Here is an 11838-nt window from a genome sequence, read left to right on the forward strand (position 1 = left end):
GCTGCGCGACTGGCACGCAGAGCAGATGTTGAGCTACTTGAATTGGTTGATGCCTTCACAAATGCTGAATGAGTTGCTTAGTTGCAGGTTGTCAATTTGTTCTGGAGATTAACCTGTGCACACCACCACTGTAAATTAAAAGACCAGGACTGACGATCAACAGTAGCATAGATTGCATGGTATGATGTAAAAACAGTGTGTTTCTGTCTGGGTCTTGCACACATTGATCCAGGTCAGGTTTGTAGAAATACCCCTATTGTAAAGCATCACCGTCATCATTTTCAGACCTCACTGCCCTCCAAATGTGAAGAGGATGCATGAGTAACTCACAATGAAAAACCTGTGTACTTTTTTCAAAGTGTTACCTCCAGTCTGAAGTTTGAGTATTGCTATTCTGCCAGTTTTGATTTCGTTTTATACCTATAGTTTATTGGGTTATTTCACATTGCTTATTATGCATTGACTTTTTTCTATTTGTATGGTTGCATAGAACTTTTTTTACCATGTCACTCGTATACGTTACCGACGATTGGGTAACTGGATATGATGGGTACGATGATGCGGCGTATCATTGAAATGTTTACTTCGTGATTGGTATTTTTGCACTTTGCCATTGCCCTTGTGGTGATTTGTAGTGCCTAATTAAAGACTTTCTCTGGAGACCCCTTTTGTGAAAGTAAAGTTTTTATTATTACAAATCCTGCCTCCTTTGGTTCTTAGGAACCCATACGAAAAGAAAAAATATTTTTTATGAATGGGAAACATATTAAATATATGAATAATATATTTATAACCTTACCATATAGTTTCAACATATAAAATAAATATATGGCTCACAGATTAAATTGTATTTAAAATATATTTCAAATGCACCAGATATTTTAAATGTATTTGTGCATTACTTTTTATTTAACTGACTAAAAATATATTTTACTATATATTGTTATCAATATATATTTGCAACAAACTTAACATACATTTAAAATACAAAAAGGTTTCAAATGAGAGGAGGCCATTCAGCCCATCTTGCTCGTTTTATATATGCATTTGTCATATATGGATATTGCTGGAGCAGACTCATGTAAAATTGGTTGCTTGCAAAGGATGCTTTGGGTTGGATTTTTGTGTGGAAAATGCGATTATTTGTTAATTATTGTAAATATATGATTATTGTTTTTGTGATAATTATTCAAGTTATTGTTTTACATGGTTATGGTTTTTTAATTTGTTATTAAGCAGTGAAAATCACCCTGAGAGGTGTGTGCGTTCACAAGAGTGGGGAGGAGACTGCGTCCATGTATTAGGGTTAGTGAGTAATTGTTGTAGCTGGCCCTTGTTGACACCAATGCTTCTCACAGTTGTGTCAAATTGGCTGGTAGTGGATCTCTACTCCAAATAGCTCGTTCCATCTAATCCCACAGATGCTCAATTGGATTGAGATCTGGTGACTGGGCAGGCCACTGCAGTAAGCTGAATTCACTGTCATGTTCGTGGAACCATTCCTGGACAATCTTAGTCCTTTGGCCTGGGGCATTATCCTGCTGAAAAAATCCATTAGCAGATGGACACACTGCTGCCATGAAGGGATACACCTGATTGGCAATGGTGTTCAGATATGCTGTGGCATTCTAACATTGCTCCACTTTTATCAAGGGGCCCAATGTGTGCCATGAAAAGACACCCCACACCATCACACCACCACCACCAGCCTGCAATGTTGACACCCGGCATGATGGATGCATGTGCTCATGTGGTTTTCTCCATACCCTAGTCCTCCCATCAGCGTGAAACAGCAGGAACCAGGATTCATCAGACCAGGCAATGCTTTTCCAATCCTCCAGTGTCGTGTTTTCGTTCCTTAGCCCACTGCAACCACAGTTTCTTGTGTTTTGCTGAAAGAAGTGGAACTCTGTTAGGTCATCGGCTGCCATACCTCATTCGTGTCAAGGTATGACGAGTTGTGCATTCTTTTATGGGTCTTTCAGCACCAATGTTGTACTGGACTGTCAGTTGACTAACTGTAGCCCATCTGTTGCTCTGCACAATTCGTGTCAGACTTCTTTGGCCTCTTTCATCAATGAGCCGTTTTCGACCACTGGCCTTCCAGTGGCTGGATGTCCTTTGGGTGGTGGACCATCCTTGATACACACAGGAAACTGCTGAGTGTGAAAAACTCAGCAGCATTGCAGTTCTTGACACACTCAAACCAGCGCGCCTGGCACCTACTACCATACCCCATTCAAAGGCACTTAAACTTTTGTCTTGCCCATTTACCCTCTGAATGGCACACATACACAATCCATGTCTCCAATGTGTTAATGCTTAAAAATCCTTCTTTAACCTGTCTCCTTCATCTACACTGATTGAAGTGGATTTAACAGGTTACATCAATAAGGGATCATAGCTTTCACCTGGATTCACCTCGTCAATCTATTTCATGGAAAGAGCAGGTGTTCCTAATGTTTTGTATACTCAGTGTATGTATATATTGTGAAAGATTGTCGCTACTCATGTTGTTCGTTGCCCCTTTAAAAGCAGACCCAGCACACGGAAATGGATTTTTAAAGCGCTGACGCGCACTTTTTAATAAACACAAAATGAAAACAAACAAAACAGAAACAAACACCTAGCTCGCTCTTGGAGCTCTAACTAACATTAACGGGAACCTAACTAAGCACTCAGGACAGCTAAGCCGTTTACCTGACCCAAACAGCGAACACAAACTCACACAGACTTCACTCAGCACTCTCTTCAATATGACTGGACACACACGCAGTCGAGCTCTTCATTCAGCAGCCCCGATCAGTCTGGCTGCCTCTCAAATACCCTGCACCTGGCTCTAATTTATAATTACCACCAGGTGCAGGGGATTAACTAAATCATTAAACAATTAAAACAATTCAAACACTTAGCCCAATTCACCCACAGTGCATTTTCACATGGTTTTAGCAGGGAGGAATTTTAACCCCCTCCCTGCTATCTTACACATCATCCCCCCCCCCCCCCCCCAAGTGTGCAACACTGACTGGCTATACCAAGGCCACCCCCTCCCCTAAAACACAACCACCCACACTCAAGTCCCGAAATGTCCATTTCCGCCCTCTTCCACGGGCAGACTTGAGGGTGGATCGGTCCTTCCGGCACCTCCGGGAAGGGACCATGAACCGGTGACAAGGGACCCCATCGGGATGACAGGGCCGACCAAAGCGACGACCGGGGAACAGGAGGATGCAGCAGTGGGCAGAGATCTTCCCCTGGGAACCGGCGTAGCGATGTCCGATCACCCAGGGGAAGCGAAGCAGCGAACAGGGGGAGCACCAGCGATGTCTGGCAGCTGCCCAGCGACGTCTGGGCGTTCAGAAAGAGCGGAGGAGGGAACCAGAGGAAAAGCTGTGGCCAATGCTGTAGACTCCTGGGCTCCAGGTCCAGCGCAGGGAGGTCTAGGAGTACTGGCAGGGTGTCCAGGAGCATGGGGCAAGGGACCGCACCTGTCAGTGCTGGACTGGTTCGCTGGGGTGATGGAGGTGGGCACCTCACCTCCTCTCTGGGCTCTGGGAGCGGCGGCGCCTCCTCTCTGGGCTCTGGGAGCGGCGGCGCCTCCTCTCTGGGCTCTGGGAGCGGCGGCTCCTCCCTCTTCATTTTTCTCTCTGGCTCTTTACTTTTGTTCTCTAATCTTTTCCTTTTCTGTCCTCTTGAGACCTGGAGACCGTAGGACTTCTTCTGCCCAATTCTGGAGCCAATCAAACAAATCTTTAAAATCAATTTTCTGGGTCTTTAGGGGCGCCCACACTTGCTGCCACCATATGTAAAAGATTGCGACACTTCCAGAGTTCATTGCCCCTTTAAGACCAGACCCAGGACTCAAAATGGATTTTTCACAGCGCTTGCGCACACTTTTTAATAAACACCAATGAATAAACAAAACCAACAAAACAGAAACAAACACCTAACTCCCTTTCGGATCTCTAACTAAACACAGACTGGTCCCTCACTGACCACAGGACGGCTAAGCCGTTTACCTGTCAAACACCAACACACACAAAACTCACACGGGCTTCACACAATTTCTTCTTCTGATACGATTGCTCTCACTCACACACAGTCAGGCTCTTCTCAGCAGCCTCTAGCAGACTGGCTGCCTCTCTTAAATACCCTGCACCTGGCTCCAATTTACTAATCTTACAAGCAACTGGGTTCCTCATTGTCTCAATTACGTGGCTATCTAAGTGACTCAGCTCTTCTCATAATAAAAACTCATTACAGACCATCAGAGGCAACATAGTTTGTTCCCTTATAAAAGTTTACAGCTGTTTTTTTGCAAGATAATTTTGCAGTTTTCTCATGCTTTTCCTATGGCTATGCATTTATCATAGTGTAGCATGGTTTGCAATGTTTTTCAATTTGCTTAACCATACCTGTGCTTTACCACGCTAACACTATGCCTTTACTTTTCTGTCTTTTTATTGTGGTAAGCTTTTATAAAGGTTAATGTATTAGTTATTCCTTGATACTGACAAACTGTCATTAATATAGCAAAAAAAGAAAAACTTCATAGTATAACACTCAACTTAACAATGTTTACTTACTCTCACTCTAACTCAGCTGAAGCATCTCTTGTTAAGAGTTATCTATTTGTACTTTAGTCCACTTTAATGTAGCTGACATTTTACTTACTTGCTACATATACCATGGGCTTTATTATTGTATTTAACTGAAACAGCAAATCAATCTCCATTTACAAAGACATTTCTTTGTCAGCAGCTGATTTAGTTAGGTGGTTTTTAAGTTCAAATGGCAGAGAGCCTCTCTGTAATCTAAATAGTGTTCCATCTGTAGATGTGGGGATCACAAGGCTGGAAACGCACTACCAAGCACTTCCAAGTATGCAATCTTAACCACTGCACAGAAGAGCCAGGCTTGTATTCACAAGCAGTTGTAGAACTGAAGTACTGCATTTCATGTGCACTACCTCCTTTACACCACAGGGGTCAGTCTTGTACAGGTACAGATAGTTAGTTAACCCTTATGTGCCGGACAGCTCTAATTTCAGGTTTTGAATACTGATGGCGCAATCGCTTTTCTGTGATGTCTCATGGCCCTAATAAGCCTACTGCTTAGACATAAAGTTGTATCCCTACATGCCAGGTTTGACGATACACTTCAAAAACATATACACAGGAAAGGCATCTACCAACGTAGAGGAAGAGGAGGACGAGATTGAGAGAAGGCTTTTACTTCACAGTACGTACACCACACTACATCACTTTTATTTATTTATTTATTTGTTTGTTTGTTTGTTTGTTTAATTATTTGTTTGCTTGATTACAGTGGTGGCCACATGTATTGTATCACCCCATTATCTTAATGATTTACTGTTTTATGATCACTTTATAGTTAGTTTTTCTCTGAACTTTATTTTTATTATTGTTGGTTTGCTGGTTGTGCTTATAATAGAATTCTGTAACTTTTGTATATAAATATGACTTTCTCTTCATAATGTAAAACTATTAAAAATCAGGAAATATACAGTACATTATGTTTATATGCCAAAAATGAAAAGCATTTATCTATTTGTTTGCTGTACAGTGGTGGGCATGTTTATTGCAGTAGTCCACTATATTTAGGGTTACTGCTTTGTTGCCATATACTATAGTTTGTTGTTCTATATACTTTTTTTGTTCTTATTATAGTAATTTTTTCTATACACTATACACTTTTTTTAAACAATTGATATTCCTGGATATACTGAATTCTATAATGTTTGTATATAAATATGATTTTTTTTTCTTTATAATGCAAAATGATTGAATCATTTAATAAAAACAACTGCATTTTGTCCTTGTATTTATTCATACAGTTCATGGTTAAAAGGTTTTACATATGATTTGGCAATGTACTTTGTGATATTTTGCTTAGTCAGGACTACTTCCATAAAGTATCTGGCAGTGTCTGTAAATAGAGTCGTTTTGTCATACAGACCATGCCTTGGACAAAATCTTGTAGCTCCTCAACGGTTTTTATTTGAAATCCTCATAAAATTTCGCAATGTCAATGTTCTAATACATTCCACAACAGAATACATTATATAACTGGAAACAGCTAGGTAAGGCCTTTCTGCAGAAATATTGGGTTTTAATTTCTGATTCAAGGTTGCCAAACTAGAATCGTTAAAACACAAAGCGGTCATATCCATGCCTCAAAGGGTTAAAGTAAGTACCAGGGTTATGAAAAATATACCCTTTCACATCCCCACGTGCTGCTACAACTGCTTAAATAATGTGCCTGTAATTTATATTTTCATTGTTAACATGTTGGCAACGTTTTACACTTATAACTTTAACGTCTGTTTCAAAGCTCTTTTCAAAATGTCTGCTCTAGTGCACTGATAGTGTAAGGATTATTGCCCACATTGTCAAACCGGTAACGCAGCAATAACAATCCATGATGTGGTACGGAACAGAAAAGCCAAGCATTTGTTATGTTTTTTTTTTTTTTTTTAAGTGCTCTTCCGGCAGTGATTTTGAGGACAGATTTCAAACCCCAGTGCACTGGAGTGGACATTTTGAAAAGAGCTTTGAAACAGACTTTAAAGTTATAAGTGTAAAACTGTGTCATTGTGTTAACAGTGAAAGGAAAAATTCAGGCAAGTTAATTAAAACAGTTGTAGCAACACAAGGGAAAGTATAACACTATTTTTCAGAACCCTGCTGCTTACTCCTTAAATCCAATACAAAATGACATTTAAAACCATTTAAACAAACGCTAAAGTATACTGCTCTCCCTCCTACTCTGCAGTCAGGTTTTTGTACAATGTTAGAATGAACAAAATGCTTTTTTTTTGAGGCAGTTCATATTTCACCTACCTGGGGTGTTATTCATCATTATCATATTTTGTTTTTTAAATTGATACTAACCTTTAAAGACATTATTTTAATTTAGAATATGCACAACATTGTAAAACGGGTGTGGAAATCTGTTGATTGCAGTCAAAACCCCTCACAGGTTGAACATTATTTACACAGTGTTTAGCCACCACTAGGGCAATGGTAGTCGTAGTGAGGATTGGTCTATTAGCACACACCAGACATTGAACAGAAAATGCAAAACAAAACACTGTTGTAAAACAAAGCTAAGAAAATAAAAGTCGCCGCAACAGTATCTGAACGCTATTCCCACTAAGGTCCCACTCCAGGAACCTTCTACAGAGACACACAGTCTACACTCGTTGTAGAATCAAAATCCTCTGAACTATTTCCATGTTTGTTAAACACCAAGAATCCTTGGTTGTTGGTTTTCTTTTAGTCTTGGTACTGCCACACTCACAGCAGGGCATCACCTCCAGGCTTGTAGAGAGAACAAAAGAACTGGTTTTCCAGCTCCTTTATATAGCATGTGGCCAGGTCCAATTGCTAATCAATAAATCAATTAGCACCTGGCCACATATCACACATGTTTTAGCAGGGAGTTGATTCCAACGCCAGTCCTTCCATATTTAGCAAAAACCATTTATAAATGACATATCAGAAATCAACCAAAGTGCAGTATTTGCCAAAATTGCAGCACCTGATCCTATGAACAGATGTCATCCCGTGCAGAGAACAGCACAACTAATTTAAATGTTTAAAAAAAAAAAAAAAAAGTAAAACAAAAACACAAACACATATCCAATACCATTTGTAAAATGGAGCATCCTATTAACTTCTCCAAAGAAAATATTACCAAAATCACAACAATCTTTTAAAAACTTCTCCGGCTGCACTTTTGTTTTTAATATACTCCCTAAACATGACATGTTGATTTTAGACTGAATCAGCACAATTTCCATTCGTGTGATTTATAATAAGTTAATACGTCATAGTGTGTCTCTTGTGTGTATGAGAACATCATTTGGCACAGTCTGAGAAGTCCAGACTGCACACGATGACATTTGATTTACAAGAAGAGACACAATGTACTAACTTGTAAAATAAAAATAAAAACAAACAAAACACACTATTTAGATGTGCTGAGCCCCAGCCCTGCCACAAGCATGTATTAGGGTTCCATAATTGGACTTCATATTCTGAATTGTTTGTGTTCTAGTTTTCCTAAATTAACAGCTTGTTTTTATTTCCTTTCTAAAAAAAATTAAATGGAGTAGATTTTGCAGTTAAGTAAAATCTTGTAAATTAAGCCCCAAGTGCTATGGTTCTATGCTCGACTAACTGAAACAAAAACATAAAAAAAAGGAACCGGATATTTCTAATTGACATCAGCAGGGGTTTCTTTTCCATTTCTTTTTAATTACATTGGTTATACTGAAGTACACCACACTTGTTTTCAATTAGTGCAAATATATCTAATATGTCCAGATGATGTATACAGTATGAGTATATGTCTAGACAGAAAACAGAGTAAATTATATATATATATATATATATATTATATTATATATATATATATATATATATATATATATATATATATATTCAACCTATATTTATATATTATATATATATATATATATATATATATATATATATATAGATATATTTATTACATATACTGTACTATAAAATAGGCAGTTCCCAATGCGTGACATCATTAACCTTTCAACCTTTCAAACTCAAACAAGAGGGCTCCCAAGTGGTGAAGCTGGGAAAGGCTCTCCACCCAGAGTGCAGAATGCACCCTATAGCTTGGAGATCACTGGTTTGAATCCAAGCTATGCCACTGCCGACTGTGGATGGGAGTTCCCAGGGGGCGGCACATATTTGGCCAAGCGCTGCCCGGGCGGAGTAGGGTTAGGTTGGCTGGGGAGTCCTTGGCTCACTGCACCCCAGCAACCCCTGTGGCGGGCTGGGTGCCTGCAGGCCGGCCTGTATGCAATTCAGTTGTCCTCCAACGCTGTAAGTTCTTATATGGCTGCACGGCGGGCTTGCAGAGTGAAAAAAAAGGATGGGAGATGGCTGACGCCACTTGTTTCGGAGGATGTGAGTGCTCGTCCTTGTTTCTCCCAAGTTAGTTCAGGGGTTGCAGAGGTGAGCCAGGTTGAATAATAATTGGACATTTCAAAAATTGGGAGAAAAAATGGGAAAATCTATAAAAATAATTGTTAAAAAAAAAAACACAAAAAAAGAACACGCTGGCCTCTCTCTTTATTCATAAATATACATCTAAGCCAGTATTGTGTGAGCTACTATAAGCAGCGTGTAAACAAAACAACTGGAAAGAAACGAATTAATAGAAAACTAGTACTTTGTTACTGAGCAAGATGTAAAACCTCTAGTATGTGTAGCAACAGTTCACCAGAACCCTACATTTATTAGAGCGGAGGATGCATCCGAGACAGACAAGATTTCTATTAAACAAATACGTTTTTTTATATTTTACTACACAAAATGTGTTAAATATATGCACAAGAATTAACAGAGTAATGCACGAATTGACATAGAATTGCACTAGAGTTGCTAAATTATTGCACTAGATTTTCAGTCATGGATTGTATTTCCTATCTCTCCTATCAATAGCAGATACAGGGTATTCTACTACTAACTAACATCAAAATGAAAAACATAACAAAATCAAATACATTTTGTGCAAAATAACTTCCAATAACACACACAAATATCAGTGAACATAAATCCAAACACAATTACAAAAAGAAATAATAAATCCATTCAAAATCAAAAAAACATGCAAATAAAACCGTGATAACCCTGAATCCTCAGCCTGGCCCTGGATACACAATAATACCTCTCAAGCCAGCTCCGATCTCTCTTGTAGCACCCTGAGACACAGTTTTAGCATTCTACTAGACAAGAGGTCCTTAAAGTGTTCGCCCTCCCAAACTGAGCAGCTGGGCAAGTAGGAAACTCTGAAGCCAACAATGAAGTTTATATACCTATAGGTTAATGGGAACTTGAATGTTGAATGTACCAGGCATTTGTACTATAGAAATTCCTGCCTGAAAACCTTGCAAGCTTTATGAACATGGAGTATTTATTTAAAATGTTTCACACAAAGATTACAAGCTGAGCTGAGATTTACTAATACAATAAGAGTGCACCAGCAGAACCAGTTAAATAAAACCTGAGGCAAATGTGTTAATACAGACAGCAAAATAAATAATACCTTTTTCTTTGGCATAACTGTATTAATCATTAGAAAACAATTCAGTATCATCAACCAATCAGCTTCCAGCTCTAACGGGCTTCGCCTCCAGTTGTGGTCAACCACCACACGGTAAAGCCTTAGTCGACGGGCACTATCACTTAAATTAACTACAGGGAGCATTGAGCATATAAGGAGGTAACAGCCTTCTGATTGGATACAATCTGAGACGGAGTTGAGATTTTTGACTGGATTTTCACAAAAAAAAGTCGGTTTTGTGCTGCTTCCTCTCTAAGTGTGCCTTTTGCAGTATGCTGTGAATGGGAGCCTTGGTGATGTTTATTTATCAAAACTATGTGCCCAGGTATCACAGGATAATAATAGTCTTTATTTTTTATTTAGCACCTTTCATAGTAGACCACCATCACAAAGCGCTTTACAAGATATGAAACTAGGGTGTGTGAACTATGCATTAGCTGCAGAGTCACTTACAACAACGTTTCACCCAAAAGACAGAGCACAATGAGGTTAAGTGACTTGCTCAGGGTCACACAATGAGTCAGGGGCTGAACTGGGATTTGAACTGGGTACCTGCTAGTTACAAGCCTGTTTGGAGTCCCAATGAAAGTGAATGTCAAAGATGTTGTAACAGGGCATAAAAACATTTTGCCATCACTGCCTGAATAACCTTTTAAAAAGATCATGCATCAAAACATGGAAAATGCAAGCATCCACTTTGCTAGTGAAGTAAGTAAATATTTGAAAGGAATGATATCAGTAGAGTTCTTGTCATAGACTTGCATCTATGGAGAAGGTTGTGGCTCCATGAAGTCGGGGTGTAATCCAATCATTCTGAACTCAACACCACTAATAATATGCACCATCAGCACGTCATACTTGACATTTCAGCTCCATTAACTGCTAATCAACAAAAGCTAGTCTGCTCACATACAAACAAAGCTTCAAACTAAATCAAATTTAAATGTCTAAAAATGGATAGACATGAACTATTGTGTTTTGCAGCAGAGAGTTAGGATCAGTGGGAAATAGACTACAGTTTACATTGTATACACATGCTATTGATAAAACTGTACTGGTTATTTTGGAAAGAAGTACTGTATTATAAATATTATATTTTTGATCTATGTCCATGGCAATCATCCCTATTATTAGCTCTGAACATCCTATGTGTGTTTTATCAGCTCCATCCGTATGGGTTTAATACCCTTCCAATGAAATTTCTGAATAGTGTGATACAGTATGTATCACACATAGGCTTACAGCACAGCTTCATTATTAAATGAATGCATCTGCCATGCTTTTCTATATCTAATTAAAGATTATGCAAAGCAAGGATTAAATAACAAAATAGGAATGAATTTGTTTAGATACACTTTGTTTTATGGCTGTGCAACTTTAAGCCACGTTAAATAATATGCCCAATTCACAGTGCTAAATAAGGTTGCATTTTCTTACCTCTTAGGTGTACTAGCAATATTATCACTGGTATCCCTTTTCTACGTTTGAATATAGTTGTCGCTTTCATTTTATACTTTTTGAATTTGTGCAATTTGGAGTAGGCAGATATTTCAAAGACATCGCTATGAATTAAAAGTTGCTGCTACTTCCTGGATACAACTGTTTCACTCTAATGATCCAGCTAAAATCAGGCCAAGAGACCTTTGGCACACTGGAAATAATTAAATACCAGAAAGGAATAGTTTGATTTATTTTGATCTACGGTGT

The sequence above is a fragment of the Polyodon spathula genome, chromosome 2 (genome assembly GCF_017654505.1).
Source record: "Polyodon spathula isolate WHYD16114869_AA chromosome 2, ASM1765450v1, whole genome shotgun sequence".
Classification (NCBI taxonomy): Eukaryota; Metazoa; Chordata; class Actinopteri; order Acipenseriformes; family Polyodontidae; genus Polyodon; species Polyodon spathula.